The sequence below is a fragment of the Herpailurus yagouaroundi genome, unplaced genomic scaffold (genome assembly GCF_014898765.1).
Source record: "Herpailurus yagouaroundi ecotype Mexico unplaced genomic scaffold, PumYag 100, whole genome shotgun sequence".
Classification (NCBI taxonomy): Eukaryota; Metazoa; Chordata; class Mammalia; order Carnivora; family Felidae; genus Herpailurus; species Herpailurus yagouaroundi.
Window position 1 is genome coordinate 64,498,390 of NW_024412391.1, and position 26,752 is coordinate 64,525,141.

General features: G+C 39.8%; 1 long non-coding RNA gene across 2 annotated transcripts in view; it reads left to right on the top strand.

Annotated features, from left to right (window-relative positions):
• LOC121028740 (uncharacterized) overlaps positions 1 to 26,752 on the top strand; it is a 163,488-nt gene that overhangs the window by 20,207 nt on the left and 116,529 nt on the right. For both annotated transcript variants that reach the window (XR_005789413.1, XR_005789412.1), the window contains exon 2: positions 484 to 623. This is a non-coding gene — a long non-coding RNA (uncharacterized LOC121028740). The remainder of the gene's footprint in view (positions 1 to 483; positions 624 to 26,752) is intronic.

Below are 26,752 nucleotides of genomic sequence, written 5' to 3' on the forward strand. Positions count from 1 at the left end.
ATTCCCACTCTTAGAGGCTTATAGCTGAACCCTGGAATGTGTGCAGGAAATACCAGAGATCCCAAGATATAGATCTACTTTAGCAAGTATGCATCAGCCATAATGTGAGAATCTTAGGTTCTCTACGTCTGAAGTTAACTCAACTGCTTACCTCAGCTGTTTCCCAGTCTTCTGAGAAAGCAGTGGCAAATGCTAGAAAGCTACTATATGACGGAAGTGAGTACAAGGTGTCTCATGCTGTCTACACAGATTATGGGACTTCAAACCAGGCCAGTAAATGCCTGCATATGATAGTAAACCCCAGAGGCAGAGACGTCTGACTTTCCACACAGTGGGATATAGATGTATTAGCCATGTCTAATGAACCAGTAGAGCTGGTCTCAGGAATTCGTTTGTGAGAGGGTTTGTGTCTGAAGAACCAGAGAGAGTGGGCTTTTAGAGGGAGAATGCAAAGAATAATGTGATGTGTGTCATTGATTCTAGCTCCTGACATCAGCCCCCATAGACTCATGTTTGAGACCTGAGGAGGCAAAACCTGATGGAAGAATTTTCCTGAGAAGCTCTGTGAGGCTGGAGGCAGGTCCCATAATGCCTGGGACCTGGTGACCAAGTAGGACAGCCAGGTAGGAAGAACTATTCTCTCCATATTGGGGTTAGCCACAGCAGCATTCTCTTTCAGAGAGCTCTGGGTGCTGCATCCTGCCCTGGGCATGTTAAGGATTGGCAGCCTGAAAAGCTCTGAAGGCCCTCTATCCCAGACAAAGGCATCAGTGCCCACAGGTGGGCAGTGGCCATGGAATGGTGGCACCATCCAATGCCTTCAAAGGTGGCTGAAACCAACAGAGAAGCTATAGAAATATCACATGAAGATATTGGATGTGAATTCCCTTTAGATACCCCCCCCACAACCTTCTGTGAATAAATTCCAATGTTTGCTGAAGATTCTGTGTTTGAAGGTAGTTAAAAGAACTAGATGCCTTAAATGATTACTTAAAATGTGACCCACAAAGGCTTGTATTATCCTGAGAATGGAATTTTATGCTACTAAAAATAAGTTTTGAGAATCCCAGACCCACTCATGGAAAAATGGCTTGGACCCTTTTACCTCCTTGCTCTTCTTATCAGCTCCTGCCCCCTTCTGTCATCCCAGCCTTTCTTCTTGTCCTGTGCTATCCACATGCTGCTCTTCCCTGATGATGAATACGCTGGGCTTCTCCTAATTTGACCTTTCTCTCTTGAACACTGTTGACTTGTTGACTATAGATTACCCCTCCCCAGTGTTGGCCCCTGCCAAGAGCAGCCCCATTCCTCTGCCTAGCTTTGCCTGCCTCTCACAAGTGGAGTCAAACATAGAGAAAAACTCTTTCCACACTAAGGTTTAGTGAAAACAGACAGCAAGTACTTGAGACCCTCCACATAAATGCAAAAAAACAGACATCTGTAGTTTACATGATACATGTTTCTAGGTTAAAGGACAGTATATTATAAACATAAATGACACTTTCTGAGAAGCATATTGTATATATTATAATTCTTAGCATTGTAAAACAAGAATGTTAAAGTCCCCTAAAGAGAGAAGAGACCATCTGTGGTTTTATGGCATGAAGCAGATGGAACAGTATCTGAGAAGGGCTTAAGTTTCTCTTCCTGATATTGTCATCAATTCAGTCATAACTTGAATAGTCTGAGAAGGATGTTTTCAAATTTTAAGGTGACATAGTATTTAGGAAGCACCATGTAAATGATGGAGTACATCAGAATTCACCCCAGTGATTGAGTATCAACTGTGTTCCTGGCATACACCTCATACCACGTGTTATCAAATGTAACCCTGTTACATACCCAGGCAATGCAGTTATGAGAACCAAACTTTTTCCCTCCTAGTTTTTCCCTGATCGCATTATTTCCATTATTGTCTGGCACAAGATTATTTCAAAACTTTTGCACAGCATTCCAAGGTCTTCCAGTGGAAAGAATCAAATAAAGGAAGCAAATAATTTCACCCTTCCATCTAAAAGGGCTTTGTCTCTATGATATAAACTATGGCTGTCTTAAAGCACAACAGCTACCAACTCTATTATGGGCCCTCTGAATGAGAGCCTCGAGAGGCCTTGGAATCTGCATTTTAACATACTCCACAGGTATTTTTTTGCGAAATTTGAGAACAAATGCCCCCAGCATATCCTAGTTTGCTACAAAAATATGAGAAAATGCTCCACAAACACTATGTTCTTCATATACTCTTAGAGGTTGAAATGAATAGAATCAGGATACCTATTTTGTTTGTGAGGGGGTTTTGGGGTTTTTTTTTTTTTTTTGGTTTTTTGTTGTTATTTCTGTTGTTTTTAAGGAGTGAAAGATATGCAAATAGTTGAACAAGAAAGCATGTATGATAAAGATCTACAGAAACGAATTATATATGTCCTCCAAAGGGGAATTAATACAGTAGGACTTACACATTTTTACAACCTGGATTAAGCCTATTCTATGGTGTCATACAATTAGGATTTGTGAAAGAAGAATTACTTCACTCCCAGTGAATCAAAGCAAAACAGCTTTCAAAATATCATATGTCTTTTCCCACAGACATAATGCACAAAAAACTATTTAGGCAAATTCACCCAGTGGACACTGTTTATTACAACATACTTTCAGTAAAGTCTCTTTGGACTAGATCAGCTCATGGCAGCTTGACGTGGAATGCCCAAACATTGGAACAGCTGCTCTATAAGTAAAATATCTTGTTACATTTTCATTAACTAACCTACTATTCAGAATATCTTGTCAGTGTGTCTCACAAACATATGAAGTCTCATAAGACTATTCAAAATCTACTAAAACCCAAGAACAAGAATGTATATTTCTCCAAAGAAGACCAAAGCAGGAGGCATCACAATCCCAGACTTTAGCCTCTACTGCAAAGCTGTCATCATCAAGACAGCATGGTATTGGCACAAAAACAGACACATACACCAACGGAATAGAATAGAAACCCCAGAACTAGACCCACAAACGTATGGCCAACTCATCTTTGACAAAGCAGGAAAGAACATCCAATGGAAAAAAGACAGTCTCTTTAACAAATGGTGCTGGGAGAACTGGACAGCAACATGCAGAAGGTTGAAACTAGACCACTTTCTCACACCATCCACAAAAATAAACTCAAAATGGATAAAGGACCTGAATGTGAGATAGGAAACCATCAAAACCCTAGAGGAGAAAGCAGGAAAAGACCTCTCTGACCTCAGCCACAGCAATTTCTTACTTGACACATCCCCAAAGGCAAGGGAATTAAAAGCAAAAATGAACTACTGGGACCTTATGAAGATAAAAAGCTTCTGCACAGCAAAGGAAACAACCAACGAAACTAAAAGGCAACCAACAGAATGGGAAAAGATATTTGCAAATGACATATTGGACAAAGGGCTAGTATCCAAAATCTATAAAGAGCTCACCAAACTCCACACCCAAGAAACAAATAACCCAGTGAAGAAATGGGCAGAAAACATGAATAGACACTTCTCTAAAGAAGACATCGGGTTGGCCAACAGGCACATGAAAAGATGTTCCATGTCGCTCCTCATCAGGGAAATACAAATCAAAACCACACTCAGATATCACCTCACGCCAGTCAGAGTGGCCAAAATGAACAAATCAGGAGACTATAGATGCTGGAGAGGATGTGGAGAAACGGGAACCCTCTTGCACTGTTGGTGGGAATGCAAATTGGTGCGGCCACTCTGGCAAACAGTGTGGAGGTTCCTCAGAAAATTAAAAATAGACCTACCCTATGACCCAGCAGTAACACTGCTAGGAATTTACCCAAAGGATACAGGAATACTGATGCAAAGGGGCACTTGTACCCCAATGTTCATAGCAGCACTCTCAACAATAGCCAAATTATGGAAAGAGCCTAAATGTCCATCAACTGATGAATGGATAAAGAAATTGTGGTTTATATACAAAATGGAGTACTACGTGGCAATGAGAAAGAATGAAATATGGCCCTTTGTAGCAATGTGGATGGAACTGGAGAGTGTTATGCTAAGTGAAATAAGCCATACAGAGAAAGACAGATACCATATGTTTTCACTCTTATGTGGATCCTGAGAAACTTAACAGAAACCCATGGGGGAGGGGAAGGAAAAAAAAAAAAAGAGGTTAGAGTGGTAGAGAGCCAAAGCATAAGAGACTCTTAAAAACTGAGAACAAACTGAGGGTTGATGGGGAGTGGGAGGGAGGGGAGGGTGGGTGATGGGTATTGAGGAGGGCACCTTTTGGGATGAGCACTGGGTGTTGTATGGAAACCAATTTGACAATAAATTTCATATGTTGGAAAAAAAAGTCATAGAGGGGGAAAAAAAAATTGTATACTTCTCCGAAGATGTTCACATTGAGTCACAAAGCCCATCCCAATATCCTTTGCTCAGGTTTACAGAATTAATTAGCTCACTTATTTATTTATTCATTCATTCATTCATTCATTCATTCATTCATTTCACCTAGGACTACAGCTAGTCTCAAAAGCTCTTGAAGCTCCCTGTAATGGTCGAGCCAGTGCCTTGGTCCTAGGGGGCCTACCAGGCCTGAATAACATCTGATTTCTCCTGCACCAAATGATCTCACCATATAATTCCAAATCCAGAAGATTTAGGTTGCTCTTGTAGAAAGCTCCTGGAAAGACTATGACTACCCAGGTGACCCAGTTTACCCCTGAGCTTTCCTGAGAAAAAGACTCTAAATGTACTAACCATTAGCCAAACCAGATCTAGTCCCTTCTTTTCTGCCTTTTGAAGTAATTGTAACCTAATGCAGAAATCCTTAAAAAGGGCTTCATGGATGGGCTTCACTGATTGCATAAAATGCTTAAGATTGTGTGTGAAGATTTTCTATGTAAATGTGCGTATTAATTTCCCTAAGGAGATTGTCTACAGAGTCCTACATTTTTTCAGAAAGGTCTGTGACATTAACGGTTATGACATTCACATCTTAAAGGTTGGTAATAGCCCTGAGTTAGAACCTATTCCTTGTGTTTATTGACTTACTTTATAGCAGGAGCCTTCACTTCTTTGTGTCCTGTGTACTACCCATGTACTGAGAAAAGAGTAAGCAGCTTGCCTTCTGTATCAGTCAGGAATTGGCTTTGCCTGCTAGTAACACAGATCCTGTCACAGTGGCTTAAACAAATTAGGGATTTATTCTTTCTTGTAAAAGAAATCTGGGAAGGGAAACCCACAGTCTTTATGCAGCCACTGAGACGCCATTAGTGACATGGGCTACTTCTACCTTCCTGCTCTGATATTGTCAGGACCTAGCTTTGTACTTTACAATGACAAGAGAGCTGCCATCTGTCTGTTTTTCTTTTTAGGAACTTTCCTAGATGTTCCACCAGATAAATTTACTTTATATCGTATTGGCCAGAACTTAGCAACAAGGGAGAAATGAGAAATAAAAGCTTCATTGGCAATTGGTGTGCTTCTCCCACACCTCCCAAAATCAGGTTTTTGTTACTAAGGAGGAAGGGGAAAACATGTTCAGTAGGCAACTAGCAACCTCCTTTATCTTTCCTGAGAACAGATGTTAATGAAGTGCTTATTTTCTGCTTAGGTTTCCTCAGGAAGAAGTTCTTTGTAGCACCTATTCATTCAAGGAGGCAGAAGCATGTCTAGAAAATACACTGTTCTACATGTTTGTGAATCTCTCGCATTCCTTCTGTCTTTCCGCCTCTTGGTGTCTCTCACAAGCATGTGCATGCTCACACCCACATATACACACACACATACATTCACAGCACCGACTAGGCTTCTGAAGCTGATTAAAGAACCACTGGCAGAACCCAGCATCCGTATTCACCTGTCGCAAGCACACCTCCCTCACACCTCATTCTACCTGCTGCCACACACCACTGAGTGAAGAAGGGGTGACTCCCCTCTTCCTGTTACTCTGTTTCCCTGTCTTGGAGACAAATGAGCAAAGAACCTGTCTCTGCCATTGGAGTATTCCTTTGCTTTTCTCCCCACACCATGGCTGCACCTCAGCCTTTCCTTGAATCTATCTGAGCTTCATGAAGAGTTGAGTTCACTTTATTCAAACCCAGTTCAGCCTCTTTTTAGGACAGGATTGGAATCCCGAACTCTGGATCTCTCTCCATATTCTGCCTCACTTACTGTGATTTACATGGTGGACCAGATGGGCTGCTTTCCTGTCTTTTGTGAGAAAACACCCAGAACCCCATTTATCTTTTTTCCCCTTAAAGGACTTTGACTTATTACCCAGAATGAGTTCTCAAGATGACATCAGCCAGTCCATGGGAGCAGGGTGAGCATATCCTCCAGTGGTCGGATGGAATAGGGGTGTTCTAAGGACAAATATTTCTGTGTCCTTGAGCAAATCACTTCTGTTCACTGTCAGTAAAATGGCAGTGATCATATCTGCTCCAAAGGTGGAGAAATGGAACTTTCTCACCTGAAAGGTAGTATTTTCCACCAGTGGTTTCATCTTTGTAGCTCCTTTAGTGTGAAGAGAGCATCCTATTTGAGTGCAGGCCCCAGTGCTGTGGAATTTGCACTGTAGAACTTCACTTCCAGTCCTTGGAAGTAAGAGGGGCTTTGAGTCCTTCTGGGGAAACAGGGGAGAGGTCAACCCCTAATCCACCAGGCAAATGACAGAGAGTGTTCTGACCTCCATGGATGGTCTATTGTGTCTTCTCAGCCAGGAAGCTAATGGCTGCAGGATGAGCTCTGAGCTACCTGAGAGGTGCAGTCAGGGGAGGAAATGGTACCCCCAGGAATGATGTGGTCATCCTTAGGACAAATTGGGAATGTCTTTCATCCAGTATGGTTTCTCTATTTGGTTTTCTGCCTTGAGAACAGCATGTGTAAGGGTCACAAATGCTGTGTGGAAGGGGCTCTTTAAAAACAATTAAACTGGAAGTCTGTAGATGCTTCTGGCTGAGCAGTGTCTCTTCTCTGCCTGCCAGAGAATGCAAGCCCTGTCTGATTTCCTGTGAAGCTAGTCAGGGCAGAACATCTTTTCTCCGGACCCTCTTCCCCGCAGCAGCCACAGCAGTAAATCTTCAGAGAGGCCTCATTAGGCAAGTTCCTTTTTCAACTCCCTCCACCCTCCAAACCTCTCAAAACCACCACTGCCATTCTAGCATGTTATTATTTTTCCTCCTAAGTTTGCATTTTCCTCAATCCTGGCACCTAGGCCTCCCCACACTGCTCTCGCTTTCCTTAATGGACTCTTCTCTGGCTGGAATCTTTCCAAAGGGTGTGTTTGGGCAATCAAAAACTTCCCTTTTTGTTTTATCGCATCACTGAACATACCAGATAAGGCTCAGCTAAGGGAGGGAGAGAGGGAGAGAGGGAAGAATCTGGTTGGTTTGGGCTGGGGGGTTTGGGGAGGGGCAGGTGAAGGGAGCACAGGAAGAAAGCAGAGGAAATCTTCACATCAGCTCTTCGGACCACGTAGGGACAGCAGACAGACATGTGAGTATGGCCTCTCCCCAACCCCAGTTGCCTCTCAGCAGCCTGCACACCCACATTCAAACCTGCAGCACATGACCACAACTTGAAAAGAGCATATAGAACAAACCAGACACAAGATACAGTGAGACACAGACACCAGGGCATTAAATAGTTAATTTTTAGCAAACCCAAAATTGCATTTCCATCATGTGCAAGCAGTCAGCTGCTATTGTAGGTCACCGAGATACAACGCATTATTTCTACAGTTTGTGGAAAACATTAGGCAGCTGTAATAAAGTCAATGGTATTTCCTTCCTTACTGAAACATGACTTCAGTAAATCCCTGTTTAAATTTTTTCCCTTTCTAAACATTTCTCTCCATCTGCACGATAAGTCAATAAAAGAAATTAAAAGTTAAAATGCCTAATGAAATTTTATCAGGCATGAAATGGCATTTAAACCAGAGGTGCCACCCAGGCTTAGATGCATGAAAGCTGACCCGAACTTGAGGAGTTTATGAAAAGCAGGGGGAGGGTAATAGCAAGTTTCAGTGGCCTTTATGTATTGCAGCCACTGAAAAAGAAAATCATTCCAAAGAGGCATTCCATAAAACCGAGACTCTCAGAGCAGTTGAGATTTTTACAGGAGGTACCTCATTTCTGTAAACCTCTGCATGCTTTCAGGCCACCATTCTTTTTTCCTTATTCACTTCTCTGCACTGACATGCTTACTCTGAAATCAGTCTTCACGTGTGTATCTCTGTCATGATCCCAGGATAGTGGTGGGAAGAAAGACTGAGAACTTTTTTAAGAAGAAGAAACAGATGGGATGGGTAGGGCACTTAATCCTTAATCTTTCTTAGAGAAGAGAACCGGGATGTGTCACATAGGGTCAGAAAGAGTTTTAAATCAATGGGCACAGAGGGGAAAAAGTCACTCGTCCTTGTATAAAATTGTGTATTTTAATAATTCCAATCACCCCATACTTAGCTCATAATAGACATCTAATTTCCATAGGAGTCTGGGAAGAAAAGGAGACATCCAATGGATGTGTGGATAGTTCCCAGACTTAACAATTTAAAACATTAAACTCTTTAAAAGCAAATCCCAGAGTCCTCCTTCATGCAGAACACCCACTGAAGTCAAGGGACATTACATCTAAGAAGGGACAACAGTGTCAGACTCTGAATGGAGAGCATATTCGAAACTTTCCAGAAACGTCCTATAGCTTGTAGCCAGAGGGCTGTGTTTCAAAGAGGTTGGCCTTACTGATCGCCTTAGTGGAAGAAAGCTGTTGTCTAGCCTGCAGAGCAGGGAGAGGCAGTCTGTCCATTTCCAGTGGCTCTGAAAATAAGCATGGAATAGTGGTTTTCTCACACTGTGTTCCATTCAGCTGCACTTGAAAAGCCAGCTGTCGGAGTGCTGAGCCCAAGCAATGTGGACAAGAATCCTTGCCTCTATCAGACACTGGTATTCAGGTAGATAGGGAAGTTAAGTTTGTAAACTGCAGGCAACATCACAGCACCACCACGATTATGAATGCATCTTACCAGCACCCACTTCAACAGTATTAAAATTCCCTCAACTCTGACAAGACGATACAATTTTCAAATATTTGCACAGCTATCAGTGTCTCCCAATCAACAAAGAAAGCTGGGTCTGCAAGTCCAGAAAGAATGTGTTCACTGTTGTTTAAAAAAAAAAAATCCTGACTTTCTGTAAGAACAAAATAATTGGCCTTAATTTTCAAATTTTTGCCTTCCCAGTGTAACCCCAGATATCCTGTAGTATTAGACGTTCAGTGACACTGAAACACACAAAACACTGGTAATATTGGGAGGGACAGCTGACCCAAAGAAAAATAATTGTGAATTCTATGCAACAAGTACACACAGCTCCAACGATGAGAAGCACTTGCGATTTGCAGATATGCACAAGTCTCTCATGTTTAACAGCCGTCCACCAAATCCCAAACAAGGCTATAACCCATCTGCACCAGACCAGATATAACCAGAATGCCTGCATTGTTGCCTGCTTCTGGAGAGAAATATAAGAGATAGATAGACAGGTCTGACACAGGGAAATTCAAGGGAGATCCTCTTTGGATGGACACATGATATGAACTGTGAGGCAACAGTAGTGTCAGAAACAAAATCAAGCCAGACAAATGGTGGGAAAAAAAGGGTAATGTTTAGATGTGTGTGGTGTGGAAAAGACTGAGGCTCACAAATCTGCCATTTCTGTAACACCTGCCACAGGTAGAAACCCCATTAATAACCTCTGGGTAAAGCCAGGTCTTGTGGACCAGGGCTTGCATAATATTGGGGCCTTCTTTAAGAAAAAAAAATATTTAATTTTTTTAATGTTTATTTTTGAGAGAGAATGCAGGGGCGCCTGGGTGGCGCAGTCGGTTAAGCGTCCGACTTCAGCCAGGTCACGATCTCGCGGTCCGGGAGTTCGAGCCCCGCGTCGGGCTCTGGGCTGATGGCTCAGAGCCTGGAGCCTGTTTCCGATTCTGTGTCTCCCTCTCTCTCTGCCCCTCCCCCGTTCATGCTCTGTCTCTCTCTGTCCCAAAAATAAATAAACGTTGAAAAAAAAAAAAAAAAGAATTGTTGAGAGAGAATGCATGGGCGGGGGAGGGGCAGAGAGAGAGAGAGACAGAGGATCCAAAGCAGGCTCTGTGCTGACAGCAGTGAATCTGATGCAGGGCTCGAACTTGTGAACCCCGAGATCATGACCTGAGCTGGTCAGATGCTTAACCAGCTGAGCCACCCAGGTGTCCCTGCTTCTAAATCATGGCATTCTACTTTCATTTCTTTACTCAGTAGCATTAGCAGTTAATCCACTCCCATTCAACCTAACAGCAGTAGGAAAATCTTGATGCTGCAACTGCCTTTGATATAAATATTCTAAATAGCATTTTATTTACTAGAAAGTGGCAAATAAGCTTTTTATTTTTTGAGGAAAATTAGACTGATGGTGCCCCTAGTCCCTGGAGAGGGGATTTGAGCTGGGTGGGCACAGATGGAACACTTAACAGCCTTCTACACAAAGCTAGTTGCCTGGAAGTTTGGCCCCCAAAGCTGGTGTGGCCAGTGGTCATAACAAAGAGAATAACCATCTCTTCCACAAGGAATTGGGGCATCATTCCAGGGTGATATAACACATTTCCCACATTGCAGAAAGAATTATAAAATTGCCAAAGTTTCTATGGTCACTACCTATCAATACATGCAAAGTCTATGTTTTTATTTTTGTTTTTGTTTTTTCATTAACTCAACTAACATTTATTCAGGGATTAGAGGTATGTAGAGATCTACAGATATGTAGAGATACTCTTGAGGAACTTAAAATACATATTATATGTATATATCTATGTGTTTATACCTCTCACATATTTAACCCACAGACACACACCAGACCTTCCTGCGTGCGCGTGCGCACACACACACACATACACACACACACACACGGTTATTTCCGGAGATTTAGCTATCTATGACAAAGCCAAGAACCTCTGAGTCACTTGAGGAGGGAAAACATGTCACAAAGTTTAATGAAAAGAAATTATGAACTCATAAGAGAAGCCTCTGGCCCCCACACAGAACCCATATGCTCCTACTTCTCTCACAGTTCCAGCAAGATCCATTATCTCATTCCTAATACAGCAGTTTGCAAATAAAAGGCCAATACCAACAGGACAGGAGGGAAGCTATTAAATGAACGCAGGAAGTAAAAAGTACAATCATTTCGTACGGGCGCAAACAACACTACGCCTCCAATAGTGCCTGAGTTACCAGGGGAGATTAAATTTGTTCAGCAGACTCCATTATGAGCACAAGGAAGTGTACAATTCATTTAAGAAAAAATGTTTTGTTTTTAAGCTGGTACTTTGTTACATTTCTTCAATAATATTGCTAAACAAATGAACTGCTATTATGCAAAGACATTTGTCACTCACTGTGAAACTCCTATTTATCAAGTTTTGTCTGTCACTAGTTTGGAGAGAGAAAATTACAGATAGGAAAATAATTATAGAATGGTAAGTGTGATGTTATATACACTTTTTCCACTGTGAAAATACTCTAGCAAAAGAAGTGTCTGTCCAAAAAAATCCCTTTGGTGACAGCGGAGAGGTTCCTGCATTCGAAAAACAAGGCTAGGGCTCTGTCTTCAGCATAAGTCCCCTTGATTTGTGACATAATAGTTTGCATGACTAATGTTTTTGATTCCTTATTTCCATGGACTGAATTGGTGAAAGTGATTCTACTTTCCCTGGAATTCCCAAGACTTAAAAGTGAGCTCTTTGCCATTTCAAATGCAACCTGTGCAACCTGTTTTCAAAGCCTCTGAAGTGAGGTGCCAGGCTCCCATGCATCAGGAAACCATGGGAGAGCAAGATAACTTGACAGTCTGAAAAGTAGAGCTGTTCAGCAATGCCGCCCACTTGCCTCCCATGGTGCTGGAGACCTGGTATTTATGACCTCCATGACAAATTACACACATCATGGACATGAAGGGATTCATTTAGGGGGTTCATTTGCAAGGGAACATGAAAGCAAGAACTTATAATGAATTCTTAGGATACGTAAGGCTTAATAGCAACTGATGTAAATTATTATAAGAAGCAAAGGGATGCTTCCAAAATATGTACAAGTGTTCAGAGTACTTATGTGAGAGAAAGTTCCCCTCTTGGTTTTTCCAAATTTGACAACTCTATAAAGAATGTAGTGAAAGCTGGAGGTTGTCCACCATCTGATTTCAAGATTTAGGATAAAGCTATTATAATTAAAGCAATGTGGTATTTGCATAAGGATAAACAGAAGAGAGTCAGAAATAGATCGACACATATATAGCTGATTAATTTTTGAGAGAGGCTATTCAATGGGGGAAAACAGTCTTTTCAATAAATGGTTATGAACAATGATCTTTGCCACCATAAAAATCATGAACAATGGTCTTTGCCACCATACCAAAAACTAACTCAAAATGGCTCAGAGAATTAGGTACAGGTGCTAATATTATAAAACTTATAGGAAAAAAAGAATAGGTGAAAATCTTTATCATCTTTCTTAGGACACAGAAATCAAGGAATAAGTTGGTAAATTGTACTTCATTAAGTCACTTCATTAAAAATGCCTCCTCGGGGCGCCTGGGTGGCGCAGTCGGTTAAGCGTCCGACTTCAGCCAGGTCACGATCTCGCGGTCCGTGAGTTCGAGCCCCGCGTCAGGCTCTGGGCTGATGGCTCGGAGCCTGGAGCCTGTTTCCGATTCTGTGCCTCCCTCTCTCTCTGCCCCTCCCCCGTTCATGCTCTGTCTCTCTCTGTCCCAAAAATAAATAAAAAACGTTGAAAAAAAATTAAAAAAAAAATAAATAAAAATGCCTCCTCTTAGGGGCACCTGGATGGTTCAGTCGGTTAAGCGCCCAACATCAGCTCAGGTTGTGATCTCACGGTTTGTGGGTTTGGGCCCGGTGTCAGGCTCTGTGCTGACAGCTTGGAGCCTGGAGCCTCCTTCGGATTCTGTGTCTCCCTCTCTCTCTGCCCATTCCCCCACTCACACTCTGTGTGTCTCTGTCTCTCTCTCAAAAATAAATAAACATTATTTTTTTTAAAAAAATACCTCTCCTTTGGAACACAATGTTAAAAAAATTAAAAAACAAGAAACAGATTGGGAAAAATATTTATAAATTACATATTGGATAAAGGAATTATATCAGGATATATAAAAGATCACTCAAAACTTATATAAGAAAGCATAGGGTGCCTGAGTGGTTCAATCAGTTAAGCGTCTGACTCTTGATTTTGGCTCAGGTCATGATGTCACAGTTGTGAGATTGAGCTCTGTGTCAGCCCCCACATAAGGCTCCGCATCAGGCTCCACACTGGGCATGGCACCTGCTTAAGGTTCTCCCTCTCCCTCTCCGTCTTGCCCTCCCCGCTTGTGCTCTCTCTCTCAAAACAAAACAAAACAAAACAAAACAAACAAAAACAAAAAACCTTATAAGAAAGCAAGCCACCCAGTTAAAAATAGGCAAAAGATTTGAATAGACAGTTCACTAAAGAAATATAAATATGGCAAATAAGCATATGAAGAGATGCTTGTTGCAGAAATACAAATGGAACCATGATGTGATACTATTATACAATCATCAGAGTGGCTAAAACTTTAAAATAGTAAGTGTTGAGGATGTGGAATAGCTGAAATTCTTTTTTTTTTTTTTATCTTTTAATGTTTATTTTTGAGAGAGAGAGTGTGTGAGCAGATGAGGGGCAGAGAGAAAGAGGGAGACACAGAATCCAAAGCAGGCTCCAGGCTCTGAGCTGTCAGCACAGAGCCTGATGCAGGGCTCAAACTCACAAACTGTGAAATCATGACCTGAGCTGAAGTCAGACGCCTAACCGATTGAGCCACCCAGGCACCCCAACATGGAATAACTGAAATTCTTATACGGTGCTGATGGGAATGTAAAATGACACAGCCATGTTTGAATGAGTTTAGCAGTTAAACATTAAATTTCAACATAAACTGAACATATAGCGTAGCCATTCCATTTCTAGGAATTTACCCAAGAGAAATAACATACCTCCACACAAAGATCTATGTATAAATGTCTGTAACAGGTTTATTCATACCCACCAAAAGCTGGAAACAGCCTAAGTGCTCAGCAACTGGTGAATGGATAAATAAATTTTGGTACATCCATACGATTACTCTGTAATAAAAAATACTCTGTAATAAAAAATATACTACTGATATGCACAATGGTGTGAGTCTCAAGAGCTTTGAGCTGAGTAAAAGGCAGATTTAAAGGCTTCCCACTGTATGATTTCATGCATTAGCCTCTTAAACATAATTAAAATTGCCACATAACACAGAGGCATATTGCAGATTGTAAGGTTTTGTGTGCATTTTCTTTCTTTTTTTAAGTGTTATGTTAGAGAGAGAGCACACAAGCAGGGGAAAGGGGCAGAGGGAGAGAGAGAGAGAGAAAGAGAGAGAGAGAGAATCTTAAGCAGGCTCCATGCTCAGGGTGGAGGCTGACTTGGGGCTTGATCCCACAATCCTGGGATCATGACCTGAGCCAAAATCAAGAGCCAGCTCTACCGGCTGAGCCACTCAGACACCGCTTGTGTGCATTTTCTGTTTGGTTAAACGTACAGTTTTTTCCTTCTTAACTGAATTGCTTATCAATGGAAGTTAAAGAGCTTTTCTTGAAAGTAAGATAAAAATTTTTACCATCAGATATTCAGTACTTAAAATTAAATGTCCTGGCTCTGCACTGACAGTGCGTTGTGCCTCCCCCACTTGCTTGCACGCGCGCGCTCTCTCTCAAAATAAATAAATAAACATTTAAAAAAGAAGAAGAAAAGAAAATGCCCCGAATTCTACCATATTTCTGAATCAAATTCCATTGAAGAACACAACTGGGGACAATATGATTGATAAGATTTTGGAAGAAAGGAACTTGAGAATTGAGAAGAAAGATGGTAGCTGGTACCAGATTGGAACTTCACAATTTAGAATAGAAAGATCTGGTACGGTAGTGGTACTTATCACCCACCAAATCTTTAGTGAACTATCCATTTCTAGTTAATGTGTTATACACTTTAACCCATTTCTCAATTTAACCCATTAAGCACTTAGTCCTTCTTCAACATGGGAGTAGAGGAAAATGAAGGTTACCACTATGGTATAGTCATGTGCCGATTATAAGAATAATACAATTTGCTGCTTTAAATTATTTTGGGAATTAAATAAAGATAATTGAAGTATCTTGTACAATACCAGGCACTCAATATATGTTAACCAAATTTTTATTTCCTTTCACTTCCTGTAGGAAAAGGAGAAAAAAGTCAGTGATGTGCCTGAGTAGCATGGCCAGGGGGTGGGGGGTGGATATGTTATGCCAAACATAATTCTAGTCAGACAGACCAAAATTCAAATCCCTCACTCTCTTACTAGCTGTGTGGCTATATGACTTTGAGCAAGTTACTTAAACTCCCCTCCCAACCCTCCTACCCTTGGAGTCTTCAAAATAAGGATACTTTAAGATTTTGTGAAGATCCAATATGATAATAGGAAGAAGGCACTGTGATTGCTGTGCTTAGAATATAATAGCTACTTTTATAATTACCATTTATTAAGCTGTACATACATATTTTATATATTTTATATATATTTGGCATAGTTCACAATAAAAATTATTCAAGCAAAATTGCTAGATTGGAGGCAGACTGGTGAGGATCTTGAATGCTAAAATGTAGAGTTTGGATGCTAACTTTTATTCTAGTTATTGGGGAGCCATTGCTATCTGCACAGTGTTTGGGGTCCTGAGTCCAGGAACCTCTTTCTCAGTTCCCTTAAAAACTACCTAGAAAATGTTGTAGCATATGATTTCCTATAGGGTCAAGCACATATTAACCAACACAGGATGAACTGACCTGCCTTCTCTAAGCATCTTCTCCTCCCTCTGCTCCAATCTTGACAGAGAAGAAAATTAGAAGTTATAATTCTTCCCATTGATCTACTTTGTGGTGTATGAGAAATAAACAGGCATCAGACACAATCAGAAATAATTCCTACCCCATCACTTATTGATTAGCAGAATGGCCTCATCCAAATCAGTCAACCCTTTCTGAGGTCTGTACAATAGGGATAATACCAGGGTAAGGTCTTAGAATTAAGACTCTAGAGATTACCTGTTATAGGAGATGCTCAATACCTATATTTTTATTTTTGAGTTCATTAGAGCACTACCCTTAAGTTTTATGACTCCTAAGTCCCTGGAGTGCTCTTTCTCACACCTATCATAAAAATCTTGTGACTAAGTTTCAGAAGACTGTCCAAAATTGAGGACCAGTCACATAGACCAACTTTGTCTAGAAAAGTGTTCTGTCAAAATATCTTAGACAGTTGGCACCTGAGTGAGTCCTATTCTTACTCAGCCTTCCATTTGACACCATGTAGGCTTTAGTCTTAAGGTTCAACCATTTCCTTGCTCATGCCTTTAGAACCTGTAGATGGGTGTTATCTGCTCCTTCTGTTTGGTCAACTTCAAGAGCTTCTAATCTTTTTATAACCAGTTCTGTTGGCTGTTATCTGGACTCCTTGTAATGCCTTGTCTATTGTACTGTTTAACAGCTCTCCACCCCCTTCCCTGGCAATGAGAAGGGCAATATAATCACTAAACAAAGTGCTAGAGTCTTCTATCAGATAAGCTCCTTAATTGGACCTTTACATCCTTTGCTGTGTGTGTGTGTGTGTGTGTGTGTGTGTGTGTGTGTGTGTGTGTGAAATATCACCTGAAGATTTTTCTTAAAGTTGGATTCTTACACAGTTTCCTGGGCTAAATACCAGATAAGGACCCAAAGCACCCTTCTGTCAATAATTCCCCCTCCTCCTTTCTCCATGCTTGGAGAGACAACTGTTACTTCCTATAACCTGGAAAAATTAATCAGACTTATTATTTTACTTTCATAGCTCTGTCTTTATATAATCTTACCACTCTTTTTATTCTGGTGTCTTCACCTGTATGACTCCATAGACGTTGAAATCTCCAACTCCATACCTAATCACAGGATAATGTAGGATACTGGAAAAAGTGATAGACTTTGGGTCAAGAGAGTTAAGTTTTCATCCAGGCTCTGCCCCTAACTATGTGACCTTGTCGACAGTTAACTGATTTGGCTTTCAAATTCCTTATTTATAAAATACCTAAGAAATACATACTCCCCTTCAGGTTTGTGCTCTGTACATTCTCAACTCTGAAACACCCATCCTCACATTTATGGGTTTTCCCATTCATTTCCAGTCACCCAACAGAGAACTGCTTTTACCTTATTTCAGTATTTGACTCTTAATTTTTGCCAAATTCCTACTCATATACTCTTTTGCTAGCTCCAAGTGGCTCAGCTTAAACTTAACATAAACACCTCATAAATTTTTCTGAATATTCAATATTATTCACTAACCTATAGTTACACCTATTAACTATTCTCTGTAATTTAAAAATTTAGCCATAAAAGTTTTTTAAATAAATAAAATGTTAGTGATCTAAATTTAAAAGTAGAATTCGTAATTTAAAACTGAAATTGTATATTTCTTGATCAACTTGTGAAATTATCAGCAACATTTTTTCTTAAACAAAAGAAGTAGTGGGGCACCTGGGTGGCTTAGTTGGTTATGTGTCCAGCTTCAGCTCAGGTCATGATCTCACGGTCTGTGAGTCTGAGCCCCAATTGGGCGGGCTCTGTGCTGACAGCTCAGAGCCTGGAGCCTACTTTGAATTCTGTGTCTCCCTCTCTCTCTGCCCCTCCCCCACTCACTTTCTCTCTCTCTCTCTCTCTCTCTCTCTCTCTCTCTCACTCTCTCACTCTCACTCTTTCTCTCCATCCCTGTCAAAGATAAACATTAAATTTTTTTTTAAGTGGCGTGATGGAGGAGGGTTAGCTATAAACTAGGTTTTTTACCCTCATTCTATGCAGGATGAATTAGGAGGCCAATAACCAGATGCATTATGTTCATGGAAAGGCAAACAGTAAATTCTAAATGTGAATTTGAAGACCCTCTCAGTCATTCTTGAGACTTCAAGGGTTCTTTTCTCCTCAGAGCCCAAGTTTCTCCCTGTTTGCCATTTGGAGAAGAGCTGAGTATATCAATAGAGCTCAGTGTTTAGGGAAACTCCCCTAGGGTCTGGGCAGGAGCCTTAAGACAGGAGGTACCTACAACTCTATTTCAAATCCTTGCATTATCAGATACCTCCAGCCAGGGTGAGGACCAGCTAACCACAGTGACATGCAAAAAGCAGCCACAAATTTTACTGACCACAGGCTACACCCAGCTTTGGAGTAACAGCTTCCTTCCCGCTATCCCATGGTTATTCTAGGGGAAACAAAAAGAAGAGCATCTCAACTTCAAAGGTGACCCTATGTTAATATTGAGAAGAGGCTAAGTGTGTCATTGGTGGTGTTTTCCTTTGAATATAAGTGTATATCACAAGTTAAACCCTGTAAACTCAAGAAGACATGCTGCAGAAGCTACTTCTTGCTGTGGTTGATCTCCTCTCCAGTCCCTCTTTCTTGGCTAGATTCAAGTTCCCCCATCTCATCCAGACCACCTGTAGTGCTTAAGTAGTCCTGTCTTCAGCCTCACCTTGCTGCAGGGTCAAAGCGCTCATCCTAAAAACTATAATTCAACTGGAATTTCCCCTATAGAAAGTCCTTCACTCACTCCCAATCACCCTCAGGATACAGTTGAAGGTCTTTACTATTAACCTCCCTAAAGTCCTCCATAATCTTAACCCTTCATACTTATCTTGCCTCACTCAAAATTCTTCTTCTCCCTCTGGCATATTAAACTCGAGCAGTGTTGAACTTTTCATGTATCTCTGAATACAAAGTACTACTTCAAACTTCTAGAGTGCCCTTTCCTTGGATCCTCACCCTCTTATCCACTTGATTAGTTCACATTCAACTCATCTGATAGATGGATCAATAAAACTCTAATGCAACCTTCAAAACCCAATTCATAAGAAGTTAGTGGGAAAAATAGTATTTCATTGCTATTTGTAGTTGCAAAATTTCTTAACACTAATAACATTCAAGTTTTTCCATGTTTATCAGCCACTTACATTAATTTGAATAACTTAATTCTTAACTTTTATCTATTCTATTTTTATAGTATTTTTTAAAAGCAGTGCATATATTTCTCTATAAAGAGGATCCATTTGTTTGTCATGTATGAAGAATGAAACTTCTTCCATCTTACTGATTGTCTTTTAATATCCTATTTTAGTGAATAGTTTTATTTCACTGTGAAGAATTTGCCTATACTTAAATTATATCAAAGTTCTATTGCTGATGTTAGCTGTTTTGAATTATTGATTATAACAATAATAAAGAAATTATTTTCTGATTTTTAAAAAATTGATACATTGTACCTAACAAGAACAATAACAAAACCCAGTTTATAAGTCAAAGCCCCAAACACAGAGTAGGTGTTCAGTAAACAATTGCTGAGTGGATTAATGCACAGAAAACCAGAATCCAAGCAGTGAAGTTACAACCTTTCTATTTTTAAGTCTCATCTTTCTTCTGACTTTAATGGCTTCAGAGGTATCAAATACAAGATACAGAAAAGGTATCTAGGCAAGTACCATTTTACCTCCAGTTCTTAGTCTCTCTCTCAGAAGATGACTGTCCCATCTGGAAGAGACCTAAGAAAACCAACCAAACCTTAAGCTTTCTCCATTCTGGAAGAACACAGGGAAGGACTATTTTAATTTTACATGGACGGATCAGTCAAATTGTATAGACATTTTACTTGTTCTTTTTATTACACTTAGTCCAGAACTCCTAAAGCATCAATTACCAGTACCTGCCTCCAGACCTACTGTGATAGTCTGGCCTCTTGAACGTTTACATAGTTAATTTTGGGCTAACTCAGCCAGAATATTTAGGGCCATTTCCATCCCAAACACTACCAGAACATTAGTCCTGCATTAGGTGGTGACTGGTGTCCAGACTGGGGAGGAAAGGAGGTTCAATAGTGGTCTCTGATCTCAGTTTTTCTCATGTGATATATTGCTTAAGGTCCTGAATTGTATTTCCCCAATACCTTTCATATAATGTGACACACTAGCTTTTCTGGGGGAAATTTAACATTAAAGATATTCACAAATTATACCAAACAGTATAGAAGACATTTTGGAGCCCATCTTAAAGATGACACAAAAACATAATATTCATGTAATCACCAGATAGGTATTGAGCACTTCTCTGGGGATAGAGTAGATCTGGAGATACATAGAGCATAGATACTTGTAATAAGTCATAGTAAATAAGTATAAAAGATTAAAAGATGAAAATAAAAAAGCTAAAACTTTTAAAGTATAATAGCTTAAGAGTCTAACTTTAAAAAGGTAACTCAAAAGGTTGTAATATAATCGGGTTTTTGTTTTGAGAGAGGGAGCACACGTGCAAGCAGGGGAGAGGGACAGAGGGAGAGAGAGAGAATCCCAAGCAGCCTCCATGCTCAGCACAGAGTCCAACACAGGGCTCAATCCCACCACCCAGGGATCATAACCTGAGCTGAAATCAAGAGTTGAACCCTCAACTGACTGAGCTACCCAGGCACCCCCATAATATATTAGTCCTAAGAGTCACCTTTTTTTTTTTAATTTTTTTTTCAATGTTTATTTATTTTTGGGACAGAGAGAGACAGAGCATGAACGGGGGAGGGGCAGAGAGAGAGGGAGACACAGAATCGGAAACAGGCTCCAGGCTCTGAGCCATCAGCCCAGAGCCCGACGCGGGGCTCGAACTCACGGACCACGAGATCGTGACCTGGCTGAAGTCGGACGCTTAACCGACTGCACCACCCAGGCGCCCCAAGAGTCACCTTTTTATAAGAAGTGCCTTCACCAATGATATACAACAACATGGCATGCCACACTGTGTGGATCTAACCCAAATTCTTATCCAGCCCCAGCCTCTCCCCTAAACTCCAGACTTCCTGAGGAATCGAGTCTGTACTCCACCAAATGCTGCCTTCTCCACTTGGGAGCTTCATAGGTTTCTCAAACTTGCCACACCCGAAATCTGCATCCTAACACTTGTTCCTCCAGTTATCTCCTACATCTCAGTTAACAGCTACTGTCATTTTCAGTGTTCCATAAAACAAAACCTTATACTCTTGACTCCTTATCCTCTTTCTCTCTAACATCCAATCCACCACCAAATCCTATATACCTATGTTTAAAGTATGCCCATACCTCTCTCTTCCTCCACCATTATCATCCTGGTCCAAGTTACTTCATCTTTTTCTTGAACATTGCAGTCTACTCTTAACTGATATTCTTGCTTCTGCCCTTGCCTACTATAGTCTATTCTTAACCCAATAATCAAGGTGATTGCTTTCAAATATAAGCCAAGTAGGGTGCCTGGGTGGCTCAGTCAGTTAAGCATCTGACTTTGGGTCAGGTCGTGATCTCATGTTTCGTGGGCTCAGGCCCCACATTGGACTCTGTGCTGACAGCTAGGAGCCTGGAGCCTGCTTCAGATTCTGTGTCTCGCCCTCTCTCTCTCTCTCTCTCTCTGTCCCTCCCTTGGTCATACACACACACTCTCTCTCTCAAAAATAAATAAACATTAAAAATAAAATATAAGTCAGGTTATACCACTCCTCTACTCTGAACCCTCTTGTGGTTTTCCATGTCACCCAAGTTAATGTCCAATGTCCACAGCCTACTTTGACGCCCACTACCTCTTGAACCTATTTTACTCCCTCTCTGCTTTATGAAGAACTAATGCAATCTTGATATGTTACCAGTTTCTAGAATATAAAGTTAGTTTTTCAACTAAGACTAACCATATAGCATACAGTTGCATATCAGAACAAGAAACACATGTCAACTGAAACTAACACTCCTAGTATAGGAGGATAAATAAAGTTCTATCTTGTATTATTCAATAACGTACATCCTGCCAAATCAAACTTAACAGGGACCTTCAGACCTAGAAGGGAAGAACTCACAAAATTGTACTACGGCTTTTTTGGAGGAAAGGGACAGTGTCATCTACTACTTTATACACACATACACACACACACACACACACACACACACACACGCCATTTCTTTTTTGTGGTGGGCACTTGTAAAATGTTTAGAGATTTTGAAGTATGTAATACAGTATTGTCTATAATCAGTATGTTATGTGTTAGATCTTAAAAATATATTCATCTTATCATTGCAGGTTTGATCCTTTCAACATCCTCCCAGTTCCCCCAGCCCTTGTTAACCACCATTCTACTCTGTTTCTGCAAGTTTGACTTTTCTATAAGTTCCACATATAAATGATACCATACAATATTTGTCTTTCTTTGGCAGGCTTATCCCACTAAGCATAATGCCCTAAAGTTCCATCCATGTTTTTGTTAATGGCGAGATTTTCTTTTTTCTCATGGCTGAATAATGTTTCATTGTATATATACCACATCTTCTTTATCCATTCATCCACTGACAGACATTTAGGTTGTTTCCATATCTTGGCCATTGTGAATAATGTTGCAATAAACACAGGAATGCAGATTTCTTTTCAATATCCTATTTTGATTTCCTTTGAACATATACCCAGGAATGGGATTGCTGGATCCTATGGTAGTTGTATTTTTAATTTTTTGAGAAACCTGAATAACATTCTCCATAGTGACTTAATCAATTTGCATTCCCAACAGCAGTGCACAAAGATTTTCTTTTCTCCACATCCTCACCAACACTTGTTACCTCCTCTTTTTGCTGATAGCCATTTTAATAGGTGCCATTTTAATTGTGGTTTTGATTTGCATTTCCCTAGTAATTAGTAATATTGAACATTCTTTCACGTACATGCTTACCATTTGGATGTGAATGTCTTCTTTGGAAAAATATCTGCTAAGTCCTCTGCCTAATTTTAATTAGATATTTGTTTTGTTGTTGTGTGTTATTGTATGACTTCTTTATATATTTTGGACATTAACCCTTTACCCAGTATGTAGTTTGCAAATATTTTCTCTGGTTCTATAGGTTGCCTTTTAATTTTACTAAATTTTTTCTGTACAGAAGCTTTTTAGCTTAATGTAAAATCCCACTTGTTGATTTTTGTTTAGATTCCTTGTGCTTTTGATATCATATCCAAAAACTTATTGCCAAAACCAATGTCAAGGAGGTTCTTCCCTCTGTTTTCTTCTAGGAGATTTACATACTAGATCTTTCTTACACATAAGTCTTTAATCTATTTCAAGTTAATTTTTATGAGTGGTGTTAAGATAGGGGTACATACTTTTCTATTATCCTCCTTTTATACAATCCTTCCTTCCTTTTTCCCTCCTTCTTTCCCTCCCTCTCTCCTACTCTTTTTCTTGTTCTTCTTTTTGTCTGTAAATCAAAACCATGTGTGGGGGGGGGGCTTTTTAAAGGAGTTTTCCAGTATTTACTTTATGAAAACATTTTTTTTAAGTTTTCTCTAACTTTTAATGAAAGCCAAATGTTAGAAATAGTAATTAAAATGTTTACATTGAAGTAGATTGCTAGATCTTCAGTGTAGCCAAGCCTGGCAGCTTTTGATAAATTAGAATGAACCACACAGCCTGGTCTTTTTTTGCTAAAATGACACAGTGTCCAGAAAGCAAATCTACCCCACACACTGCCGCTGTTTCAGATCAGATGAACTGAGCAAAGAAAATGCCTCTTAACAGGGCAAAATACCCACTGTATCAAAAGAAATTGGAAGATGTTCACAGTGGGAGGGATGGCTTTGGAGAACAGGTAGGTCGGGATTTTGATGTAAAGTTTGATCTTTGGGTTTCTACCATACTGCCCTTCGTTAGGGGAAGCATCATTCCGGGTCATTCATGCGACTTTCATTATACCTTGATCAGTTTACGTACCACTGACATATTTCAGAAAATAAAAAAGAAAGGGAGAAGAGGAACCTTTTCTAGCTCATTCTCTCTAAGTGCTCTTATGTAAAAAGCTTTCCCAGACCCCCAGAAGCACTTGTTTCATATTTTCCTGAGTGGACAAATCTTCTGTAGTCTGGAAGCATAGCATTTTTAAAAGTTTTCACACTTTTTGGTGGCATAAATGTCTGGCAGAATGTCCATGGAGCCTTCACATAACCCCCATGCAGCAATGCCTTTTTAATGAAATAAAGGATTGCCAGTGAGCAAATCTTGCTGATTGCCTCCCATATTTAAATCAGGACTTCTGATCAAGCAATAAGTCATTCCACATTTCCTCAGAATTTGTAATATATTTAGAAATTATCATGCAGATCTGTGATGCTTAACACTGGCCACACAGAGAGATTATCTGGAGAGTTTTAAAAAAATATTGTTGCCTATGTTCCACACCTAGAGACCTGGGAAGGACTGAGCATCAGTATTTAATGGAAGCATTCACACATACCCTCCCACTAATTCTAATAGATAGCTGGGCTAAGAACCACTGACTATTGAGGAATTCTGATTTTTAGAACTCAGTGTTTTCATTCTTAAGGGATTTTCTTTATTGTAGCCCACCAACTTAATCTTCTCACTTGGCCAAATAACTTGTTTTGTATGGTAGGGTCAGAAACTTGAGATTGTTGTTTTTCAAGTGATCTTTAGGTATACATGTCATTACTGTGTCTATGGAATGTTCTAAGTTTCTCTAGTGGTAGCCAGGTTCTTCAAAAGAAAGATCTATAACTTGATTGTTTTGGAAATATTCAGTAAGTCCAGGTGTTAACATATAAATAGTTCTCAAGGCCATGTTTAGCACCTTAAAAATCTATCATTAGTTACATTAAAAAAAAAAAAAAGTGGCCAAAGACTCATTCCCAGATATTAGAGAGCTTCTTCTCTTAAGGAAATGCAGTAAGAAAAACACGGATTTTAGTTTCCTTTGCATAAATGTGTGTGTGTGTGTGTGTGTGTGTGTGTGATTTAGATTTTCTTTAAAAGAAAAAAAAGCCATATCAGCAACATCCACACTTTTATAAACATGAAAAAATATATAGTCTTATGAAAGTAAGAGTCCTACAAATACAATGTGCGTTAATGCTGCTTTTGCTACATTTGTGGCAGATTAATTAGATAAACCCTGCCAATATGTTAATGCTTACGCAAAACAGAAAATGGTTCTTTTCCCCACCAAAATCATAATCCTTTTCAAATTCCATTTGAAAAGCTATAAGAGAAAAAATTTTAAGGCAAAATTTTAATGAAATAAAAGGGGTTTTTTTCCTTGTAAGGCTACTACTAAACAAGAAACTCAGTCAAGTTCTTATTCCCTTGTCTGTGCATATGTATTTCCATGCAATAAATAAACCAGACTGTGCAAATCCCCAGAATAGAAATCTCCCAGCATCAAGTGGCTTTTTGCTAAGCGAGGAATAGGTCACATGAAGAACAATTTTTTACAATAAAATGAGTATGTCAATTCTTTTTTAGGAGTCTAGAAGAAAGAATATTTTCCATTGATTTACCAAGAAATCAGCAGTGTATAATCAACACACCAAGTTTCCATTACACTGTAATAAGAGAAAAAAGGAAATCATGAATGAGGTGAGGCAGTGCCAGAGACAGAAAAGGAAAGGTGACAGTTGTCAGGGTAGTGGGAAGTCCTCTCTAACATTAGCTTTAATTTGTACTCAAGGGTGATTTTTATCTATTTGCCATGAGAGTTGTGCTTTACACTCATGACATGAAGGGCAGCCACCCCCCACACATGATCTTCCACAGTAGATCTTGTAGCTCATACTAAAACTCAAGTCCAGGGTCGTATCTTACCATGATGTTAATTTAGAAAATGGCACTTTAACTATATAATGAAAACTTCCATGTTGCAATATTCAGTCACCATCCCATGGTGAAAAAGCAAACCCTGGAGCCAGAAAGACACAGGTTCAATTTTGTTTTCATAAGTAACTATCTGTATGACTTTGAACAAATAATTTTATCCTTCAGAACTTCACATGCCTTATCTGTAAAATACAGACATGGTGCCCACTTTGTAGAGATAGTACATCTGTTTCAGGATTAGGAAACTGCCCTAATACTGATACTCAATAAATGGTAGCTACTATTTTTTTATAACTTCTTTAAAGAAAACTAACCTGGTGAATGGCTTATAGAAGGTACTCAACAAAACTAATTAGCTGTTTCTTTTTTTCAAGGCTTATTTATAAGAGAGAGAGTGTGTGCATATGTGTGTGCACAAGTGGGAGAGGGGCAGAGGATCGAAAGCAGGCTCCATGCTGACAGTGAAGAGCCCAACATGGGGCTCAAACCCACAAACAATGAGATCATGACCTGAGCTGAAGTCGGATGCTCAACTGACTGAGCCACCCAGGTGCCCCACTAGTTAGTTGTTTCTTAAACAACCTTTGTCTAAAATATTTATCCTTTCTGAGTCTACCATTTAAATCTAAGTTAAACTTATGAATAACTGACCAGATAAACCATTTTTTAAAAAAATATGAAATCATGTAAGTGTATATTTTGTACATTTACATGAGTTCATATTTTTAAAAAAATAAAATATATATTTGATATATAAATCAATATATATATTTTGATTTATATATATGTTCACAGTATAACATGAGCTATGATGAAATTGAGTTTATGTGGCAGAGCTTGAAAATCAGCAAAAAGATGGGGTGCCTGGGTGGCTCAATCGGTTAAGCATTTGACTCTTGGTTTCAGCTCCGGTCATGATCTCATGGTTCATGGGTTCGAGCACCGTGTTGGGCTCTTCAC